This window comes from Mus musculus, chromosome 4 (assembly GCF_000001635.26).
Source record: "Mus musculus strain C57BL/6J chromosome 4, GRCm38.p6 C57BL/6J".
NCBI lineage: Eukaryota > Metazoa > Chordata > Mammalia > Rodentia > Muridae > Mus > Mus musculus.
Window position 1 is genome coordinate 151,998,222 of NC_000070.6, and position 10,415 is coordinate 152,008,636.

The window sequence follows — 10,415 nt, forward strand, 5'->3', positions numbered from 1 at the left end:
CAGGGCTACACAGGGAAACCCTGTCTCAAAAAAGTGCCACACTATACTAGCATGATAATGCATACCTGTAAGCCCAGAGTCTGGGAGATAGAGGGGAGAGAATCAGGACTACTGGTCAACCTTGGTTCCCTAAGAAGCCTGAGGCCAGCCTGGTTGTCCCAAGACCCCATCTCAAGATGCAGACACAAACCAAGAAGTAAATGACCACACCTGATCTTTATTCCTTGTGCTAAAAATTTCACAGTAAACAGCCAAGTCGTCCTCACACTAAGAAACTGGCGGAAGGACTGGGCTCAGGGGTTGAGAGTAAGCAGTAAGTTGCAGAGGACTTGAGCTCAGACAACCCACACCGAGTGTAACTCCAGCTGTAGGGAACCTGATGCCTCCACTTTCCTCCAAAGGCAGCACTTCATATACCCAAGGCCACACTCAGTAACACAGTAAGGCACTTTACAGTAGAAATGAGGAGTAGGACTCACTCGGTGTCCCATGCATTTAATCCCAGCAGTTGCAGGCCAGAGATGGGCGCGGTCTTGAAAAAAACAAAAATAAGTAAAAATAAGTGTCAAGCACCTTTCATTCACGATGATAATAATAATAATAATAATAATATCATCTTGTAAAAATAGGAAGTGGGGGCTGGAGAGATGGATGAGAGGTTAAGAACACTGAATGCTCTTCCAGAGGTCCTAAGTTCAAATCCCAGCAACCACATGGTGGCTCACAACCATCCTCTGGTATGTCTGAGGACAGCTACAGTGTATTCATATAAATAAATCTTTTAAAACGATGATACAACCTTTAGGCACTAGAGAGATGGCTCAGCAGTTAAGAGCACTGGCTGCTCTTCCAGAGGTCCTGAGTTCAATTCCCAGCAACCACATGAAGGCTCACAACCATCTGTAATGGGATCCGATGCCCTCTTCCGGTGTGTCTGAAGACAGCGACAGTGTACTCTTATAAATAAATCTTTGAAAAAAATAGGAAAAGGGCTAAAAAAAGATGGCTCTGTTGTTTTTGTGTGTGTTTTGTTTTGTTTTGTTTTTTGAGACAGTATAGCCCTGGAACTCACTTTGTAGACCAGGCTGGCCTCCAATGCAGAAATCCGCCTGCCTCTGCCTCCTGAGTGCTGGGATTAAGGCGTGTGCCACCACACCCCAGCTGGCTCTGTAGTTAATAGCACTTGTTGCTTTTGCCGAGATCGATTCTTGACACCCACATGGTGGCTCTCAACCATCTGTAACTCCAGTTGCAGTAGATCCTGTGAATTCTTTTGACCTCTATGGACACCATACATGAACCTGATGCAGGAATATAAATGCAAGCAGAACACTCGTGCACATAAACCTCAAAGTTACACAATGGTAAGTGGAGGCCAGGCTTGGTCACTCCTGGCTCTGATCCCTAAGTAAGGAACCTTTGTCTGGGCTGTGTGCACACTCTGAGGTGCCTCAGGCGCCCTCCAAAAGAAAAACAGGAAGTTGGTGTCTACTTGGTGGCTGTTTAGCATGTGAAAGCCCTTGATTTATCTCCAGTGCGGCTTAAAAGTCAGCAGAGAGTTAGGTCCAAGGTTAGCACACACCTTTAATCCCAGTAGGACCACTGGGACTGTATAGAGTAACCCTAGCTCAAAAAAACAAATTAAAAAAATGGATAAATAGGGGCTGGAGAGATGGCTCAGAGGTTAAGAACACTGGCTGTTCTTCCAGAGGACCTGAGTTCAGTTCCCAGAAATCACATGGTGGCTCACAACAATGGCATCCAGTGCCCTCTTCTGGTGTGTCTGAAGACATTGTACTTACATACATAAAATAAATCTTTAAAAAACAAAAACAAAAAAACACCACCACTGGTCTCTAGCTGAGGCCCTGTTGGGCACTTGCCTAATGGATGTGAGATGAGTGAGGACCTAAGTTCTTACCACACAACTACTTCAAGGTTGTCAAAGCCACAGCATCTAGGGGCTGCTCTGTTGGGAGTCAAAAATAAGATGGCTCTGTTGGGAGTCAAAAATAAGGACCCCTGTTACAGAGAACTCCAGTTCTGTTCCCAAGACCTGAGTCAGGTCACGCTCACGGCCATTTACACACTCACCTGTAAAGGAGCCCAGCGCCTCCTCTGCCATTTGCTCTCAAGTGTACTGACCCACACACAGGTGGATACATAAGTGTTTTTAAAATCTTCTGAAATGTGTAGGGCTTTTTGTTTTGTTTTGCCTGCATGGTCATCTGCACCAAGTGTCCCGTGCCCATGGAAGTCAGGAGATGGTGTCAGTCACGTGTGGTCCTCGGCAAGTGCAGCCAGGGCTCTCAGCTGCTCCCTGAATTCACTGAAGCCTTGCATTTTAACCAAAGCAGCCTCATAGCTTGCAGCTATGGTGAAGGGTCAACTCCCCCTGGGAAGCCATCTACCTTCTTTCATGCTGCCTTGTTTTCAGGTGCACTGTCCTGTTCCTAGCACCCACGGTGAGTGACCCTAAGTAACAGGTTAGCCATGATATCCAGACCCTGGGAATCACAGGGTTTTGGGTTGTTTTTTGGGGGGGGCGGGGGGGGTTTGTTTGTTTGTTTGTTTGTTTGTTTTACTTTTCTACTCGGGTGAGAGAGTTGCTGAATGTTGACTCTCAGACAGTTGTGATTGCTCCTGAAAGGAGGGAAGGAGCCCAACATTAGCCCAGGTGACAAGTTAAAAATACTAAGAACACCATGGTTTCCCAGTAATTTGAGAATGTGTTTATTTTAATTGAGTTTCCAAATATAGCCCCTCCTACCTAAATCTCACTAGTTCCTTCACTTGAAGGAACTTTGGGGAACACTCTCTGCCTCCAGGTTCGACTGTGGAGTTGGAGTGTGGGTGTGAATTTCACCAGAGGCTTGCTTTGCCCAGAGTGGTTCTCTGACGTCACTGCACTTGACCCAGCCAGAGTGTGTTCTTAGGAATCCTCAGGAGACCGTGCAGGCGTGTGTGTGTGTGTGTGTGTGTGTGTGTGTGTGTGTGTGTGTGTGTGTGTGTGTGTGTGTGTTTTTCAAGACAGGGTTTCTCTGTATACCCCTGCCTGTCCTGGAATTCACTTTGTAGACTAGGTTGCCCTCAAATTCAGAAATCTGCCTGCCTCTACCAACCAAGTGCTGGGATTAAAGGCGTGTGCCACCACTGCCCCGCTATAAAATTAAGTTTTTAAAATGTTTTTGTTGGGGCTGGAGAGATGGCTCCGTGGTTAAGAGCACTGACTGCTCTTTCAGAGGTCCTGATTTCAATCCCCAGCAACCACATGGTAACTCACAACCATATATAGTGTAATGCCCTCTTCTGGCATGCAGGCATACATGCAGGTAGAGTGTTTATATACATTAAATAAATAAGTAAAAATGTTTTTATTGTATGTGTATTTACAGATATTGTGTCTGTGTATATCTGTATACCACATGTGTGCTTGGGGCATCTGGAGTCCAGAAGAAAGGTATCAGATCTCCTGAAACTGGACTTAGGAAAGGTTGTGTGCGGCCATGTGGGTGCTGGCAATCAAACCCAGGTTCTCAAGTCCATGCTGTTAACCACTGAGCAATCTCTGCAGCTGTTTAAAAAAAAAAAAGGGCTGTCCTGGGCTGGAGGCAGTGCACACCTTTAGTCCCAGCACTCAGGACACAGGCAGGTGGATCGACATGAGTTTGAAGCCAGCCTGGTCTGCAGAGTGAGCTCTAGGGCAGCCGCAGCTATATGGAGAGACCCCCTCTCGAAGAAAAAACACTGAGACAAAACCCAAGGGGACAGTTTTCACAACGATCCAGGTTACCTCGTGCCTATCTAAAATCAGAATTTGAACACCAAATGAAGTGCCTTATCTTTCTTTTAACCAGGGATCACCAGGCAAGCAGCTTGGAGTGTAAGTTAATTGTGTTAGGGGTAGTTTTGCTGTGTAGCCCAACCTGGCCTCAAACTCAAAATCTCCTTGAGTTAGACTCCTGAATGCTGAAATTACAGGCCTACGCTACCACACCCTGTGCAAATAGTTTTTTAACTCAGTTTTTTGTACTTATCTGAGTGAGCCTAAGTGTCCTGGTAGGGGTGGGGAGCAGAGGAGGTATGTCAGCAGGTTTTCTCTCCGCACAGGGTGAGTTCCTAGTCACCGGACTCAGGAACAGACATCATTATTCTGAGTCACCACCTCACAGGCCCAGAACCTTTGCTTTTTGTTTGTTGTTTGTTTGTTTGTTATTTAAGTACTACCATTGGTTAAATCACATATCAAACAAATTCACATTATCACAACCAAGTTACTTAGGCTAGGTGTAGTGACACCTGCCTCCAATTTCAGCATTTGAGAGGCAGAGGCAGGCAGATCTCTGAGTTCAAAGCTAGCCTGATCTACATAGCAAGTTCCAGGCCAGCCAAGGCTACATAGTGATACCCTGCTTTAAAAAAAAAAGGAGGTGGAAGCATGCAGCATGCACAGATTTTTATAATTCCCCCCCAGAACTGGCATTTGAATGCAGGGCCCATGCATGCTGAGCAGCCATTCTACCCACGGAACTACGTATCTCCATCACTGCTTGTTTTTTTTTTTGTTTTGTTTTTTGTTTTTTGTTTTTGTTAGAAGAGGTGAACTAGAATCTTCATGAAATTTAAATCTATAAACTGCTTATCTGACAGTTTAACATCTCCCTCTCCAAAGAGGAGCCTGTGCCACACCAGGGTGCCTGTGCCACACCAGCCCAAGAGATCTAGATCACCTTAGTACAGCCAAAATGTCCTCACACTGAGTCGGCCTGTGTGGTTGACATTGTCACACTGCAGTGGAGTAAAAGTCTCACATTCCCCTGCTGAGCCCTTGAGACTCCTGAGGAGAAAGAGAGACTAGCTAGCATGCCTGGGTTAGTAGGCCATTCAGAATTCCACACACAGCTGAGAGGTCTAAATCCGGGCCTTTCTATTCTCACCACATTCCTGGTCTCAGACGTGGCACTTGTTCGGTTGATGGCATCATGATGAGCTGAAGAGAGACATTTACTTCTTGTTGTATCTGCATGATTCTCTCACCTGCATATACGGATGGATGTGTGTGTGTGTGTGTGTTTGCCTGGTATCCCTGGAGGCCAGGAGAGTATGTTGGCTCCTCTGGGGTTGGATTTACCATCACACAGGTCCTCTGCAAGAGGAACAAGTGCCCTTAGTTCTGAGCCATCTCTCCAGCCCCTAAAATGTTAATAATTAAAAAAACAAGCCAGCCAGGCATGGTGGCTCACGCCTTTAATCCCAGCACTTGAGAGGCAGAGACAGGCAGATTTCTGAGTTCGAGGCCAGCCTGATCTACAGAGTGAGTTCCAGGACAGTCAGGACTACAAAGAGAAACCCTGTCTCAAAAAAAACAAAAAACAAAAAAACAAAAAACAAAACAAAACAAAAAAAAACAAACAGGCCAAGGGCTAGAGAGTTGGCTCAGTGGTTAAGAGCACTTGTTCTTGTTGCAAAGGACCCAGGTTTGATTCCCAGCACCCACGTGGAGGCTCACCACCTCCTCAAGGGCCCGCACGTGTGGTGCTCAAATACACATGAAGGCAAAACTCTCACACATAAGATAATAAAATTTTAGGGGCTGGAGAGATGGCTCAGCAGTTAAGAGCACTGTCTGCTTTTCCAGAGTCCTCAGTTTAAATTCCAGCAACCACATGGTGGCTCACAACCATCTGTAATGAGATCTGATGCCCTCTTCTGGGGTGTCTGAAGACAGCTACAGTATACTTACATATAATAAATAGATAGATAGATAGATAGATAGATAGATAGATCTTTGGGCTGGAGCGAGCAGGGCCTGAAGACAGCTACCGTGTACTTACATACAATAAATGAATAAACCTCTTTTTATTTTATTTTATTTTTTAGATTTATTTATTTATTATCATAAGTACACCGTACCTGTCTTCAGACACTCCAGAAGAAGGGGTCAGATCTTGTTAGGATGGTTGTGAGCCACCATGTGGTTGCTGGGATTTGAACTCAAGACCTTTGGAAGAGCAGTCGGTGCTCTTAACTGCTAAGCCATCTCTCCAGCCCATAAACCTCTTTTTTTTTTTAATTTTTTTAATTTTTTTTTTTTTTTTTTTTTAGACAGGGTTTCTCTGTGTTGTCCTAGCTGTCCTGGAACTCACTCAGTAGACCAGGCTGGCCTGGAACTCAGAAATCTGCCTGCCTCTGCCTCCCAAGTGCTGGAATTAAAGGTGTGTACCACCACTGCCTGGCAAATTTTAAATATTTTAAAAATAAGTTAAGTAAATAAACATACCTAAATACCTTGAGAAAGACGTTAACTTCAGCTAGTAGTAATAGCTAATGCCTACAATCCCAACAACTTGATAGAGCAAGGAAGCATACAAATTCTAGGCTCGCCTGAACAACCTTTGCCTGCCAGAAAAAGCAAAAGGGCAGGGGTTGGAGTTCAGCGATTGGTGCTTCTCTAGCCAGGGTAAGGCCCAGAGACCAGTTCCCAGCACTGCAAGCCGAAAGAGAAAATCCACAAGGTTTCTGTGTTTGTTCTTTCGACAAGGTCTCACTATGTAACCCAAGCTGGCCTCAGAACTCAGGGTGTGGGGCTGGAGAGTTGGCTCCGCAGGGGATAAGAACACTGCTGCCCCCCCCCCACCCAGTCAGAAAAGCTCGGTTCGCTCCCCTGCACTACTGCCTTGATGGTTCACACCCACCTGTAGCTGGTTCAGCGTGTGCTGAACCATACGTGCAAGCATGCGTGCAGAGCACAGGAAGGCAGACTACTCATGGGGCGTGCATACATCTGATAAAATGTTTAAGACAGAAAAAGAAAAGGTGGGGCTGGAGAGATGGCTCAGAGGTTAAGAGCACTGACTGCTCTTTCAGAGGTCCTGAGTTCAAATCCCAGCAACCACATGGTGGCTCGCAACCATCCGTAATGAGATCTGACACCCTCTCCTGGGGTGTCTGAAGACAGCTACAGTGTACTTACTTAAAATAAATAAGTTTAAAAAAAATAAAAAGAAAAAAGAAAAAGGCCTAGTATACTTTAAATAACTGTGTATATTTAATAGCAACATTTAAGGAAAGTACTTTAAATTTTAATCTTTATCTATTGTTGATGACAGTACAATTACTCCCCTTTTCTGTCCTTCCAAATCCCCTAACTCTCAAATTGATACTTTTTTCCCCTCAGTTATTATTGCTATATGTGAGTTTATGTGTATGCAAAAATATATAAATAAAGCCTGCTAAATCTGTTTTTGTTGAGTGTGTGCATTTGGTTTTAGGGCTGACCAGTTTGTACTGGACAATCAGTTAGGGGACCCACTCATGGGAAGGACTGCTCCTAAACCATTGACAGCTGCCTCCTTGCTTTGTCTGGGGCCGGGACCCCATGAAGTTTCCCCCATTGTTTCACTCTTGTTTATGTAGCCATTTCTATCAGAGGCTGCTTAACAGCTGAGTTCCTGGTAGCTTCCTGCCCCTTCTTCCAGGATGCTCCCTGAGCCGAAGATGTAGGCACTGGGGCTGCGTCCTGCATTGTGTCCAGTTGTGGTTTTCTGTGACAGTTTCCATTTGCTATAAAGGAAAGTTTCTTCGACTGGGGGAGGGGGAGGGGGAGGTAATGCTAAACTTACCTGGTACAGATGGCTCAAGAACCAAGAGGAGTCTGTAGGCCACCGATCTGAAGCTAAGCTTGTGGGCATAGAAATTAGTGGCTGGGGTATAATTAATTTTTTTTGAGACAGTGTCTCACTGTAATCTTACCTGATTGACCTGGAACTTGCAGAGAGCTCCCCTTTTCTACCTCCCAGATATTGGGACTGAAGGCCTGGCCAAGCATAACTATCATCATTCTTATCTTTATTTATATTTGTGTGGTGCTAGGAATTGATCCGAGTCCTCAATGTATGCTAAGCAGCTGCTCTGCCACTTAGCTATACACTGTAGCTGTACAGATAGTTGTGTGCCTTCATCTGGTTGGAAACTAACTTTAGTACCTCTGCTTGCTCCGGCCCAAAGATTTATTTATTATTATAAATAAATACATTTAAATAAATAAATTTATTTATTATTATAAATAAATACAGTGTAGCTGTCTTCAGACTCACCAGAAGAGGGCGTCCGGATCTCATTAGGAGTGGTTGTGAGCCACCATGTGGTTGCTGGAATTTGAACTCAGGATCTTTGGAAGAGCAGTCAGTGCTCTTACCCGCTGAGCGATCCTACCAGCCCCCAGGTCTTGTTTTTACCTGCCTGCATTTTCTTTCTGTAACAAAAGTGATACATACAGGACGGACATGGTGACACATGTCTAAAATCCCAGCTCTTAGGAAGCCAAGGCAGATCATCAGCATGGCCAGCCTAGGCTATATAGTGACTTTTAGCACACACCCTTAATCCCAGCACTCAGGAGGCAGAGGCAGGTAGATCTGTTCAAGGCCAGCCTGGTCAACTCAACAGACCGTGTACCAGGACAGCCAGGGGCTACATAGAGAAACCCCATCTTGAAAAAACAAAACAAAACAAAACAAAACAAAACATCCCGGAATCCACATAAACGCAGATTTAATGGAAGCCACTGCAATCCCAGCACTGCTACCAGGGAGAAGGGAGATAAAGAAAAGCCAATCTTTGCAAGTCTAAAGGCCACCTACTCTGGATTTTTGTGGTGAAAAACTAACAAAGAGACTGTCTTAGGCAAGGTGGTAGGCCAGCAGGTTTGGCTACTTTTTAATACCAGCATTCAGGAGGCAGAAGCAGGTGGGTCTTTGTGAGATCCAAGCAGCCTCAAAAACATAGCAGGTCAAGGGTCAGCCCCTGAGGCTATTGTCCGTCCTTGTCCCCTGACCTCTCAGACACGGAGATACTCCTGCCCAACTCACAGGGGTGAAGACACATTAACACACAAAAGCAAAACCTCAAGGAAGTTCAAACTAAAACAATTCTAGGGCTACCGATAGAGCTAAAGGAAGCAGGAGCCAGGCCCTGGGTTCCAACCTGAGAAGCTCCAAGAAAGGAGAACAGAGAAGGCTCATTTTCCCCTCTAGGCGATTTGTACAATTGGGTCTCAATCTGACAGAACTAGCCTGGGTCCTACTGTGTGCAGTCTGACTTGACAGACCTAGCATACACACATGCTTGTCTTCCCATCTCAATAACTATCTACATAATCTTTCTTCAAGGGGGCTTTGCGGGACTCAACACATCGGTGTGCAAATAACCCTTTGATGTTGGGAGTGAGGGGAGCCAAGAGCAGAGAATTGAACTCAGCTAATAAAGTGTTTGCCTTGTGTGCCCGAGGCCCTTCATTCCATCTCCAGCAGAAAGAAACAAAATCCATACTCAGTTCCCAGCTGCAGCATTTAATCCTGAGGCTTCCTGCTGAGCTGACTCCCAGGAACTGCAGGATGTTCCTAGCAGCATCCCACTTCCTGGCTGCTCAGCCTGTCGGAAGGGCTGTGTGTAAGCTGGGCCAGCCTCCTGGGCCCAGGAATGCTGCTCTGCCTTTAATAGCTGTGTGAACAGTCCTTCTATGGGCAACAGGCGGTTGCCTGGGTACCTGCATGTTTGCCTCCTTAGAACCTGTGCTTCCCATGGTGACCCTGAAATTTAGACCAGAGGCATTCTCGTTGGAAAAGGAGGAGAGGTTCCTTGAGTGGAAAGCCTGAAAGGGTTTAGAAATGGAATAAAAGCAAATGTCTCCAGCCAAGGCTGTGTCAACCCAGGAATGACAGAGGACTGACTCCAGGGTGCTTGGGCAGGCTTGAGGCTGGAATGCTTTCAGAACGGAGGTGGGGGACAGTTAACAGCAGACGCCGCTGATGGCAGATGTTTCTCTCTCCACACTTGCCTGAAACCAAGTAAAGCAAAACCCAAATATGGCTTCTAAGTGGGGGGGCTCCTTCTCCAAGAGTACGTACATATATACATACATTACACGCATATACATACAAACAGCCCCCACTGCATCACCACTCAACTGTGACTGCTACCGGCTCTGCAGCTTTTCAAGGTGCTGCCCTGCCCGACCTTGAGCTGGACCCATTGAGCCACCCAGAGGACTGGGAGCCTGAGCGATCCCCAGCAGACCTGCCCCTACCCTTTCTGAGAAGCCTGCTCGGAAAGTAAAGCCACTGCTTTGCTGATGCGCTGGAAACTCAGGCATGAACACTGTGGAGCACATTCCTGGAGTCTGGCCCCACCAATTTGCTTAAACGCGCCAAGAATAAAGGACGACGACGAAAACCCATCGAATTTGTTCGTGTTTTGGTGCTGAATTGTGAAAATAGCGTTTGAAATCTGACTGGGTTAAGTAGCTACCCCTGGAGCCACTGAAACTAAAACATCGTCATTCCCAGATGTTCTGAAGTTCCCAGGAGCGCAATAGGGAATTTGAGACCAAAGGGGTGATTACGGATTCGGGCGCC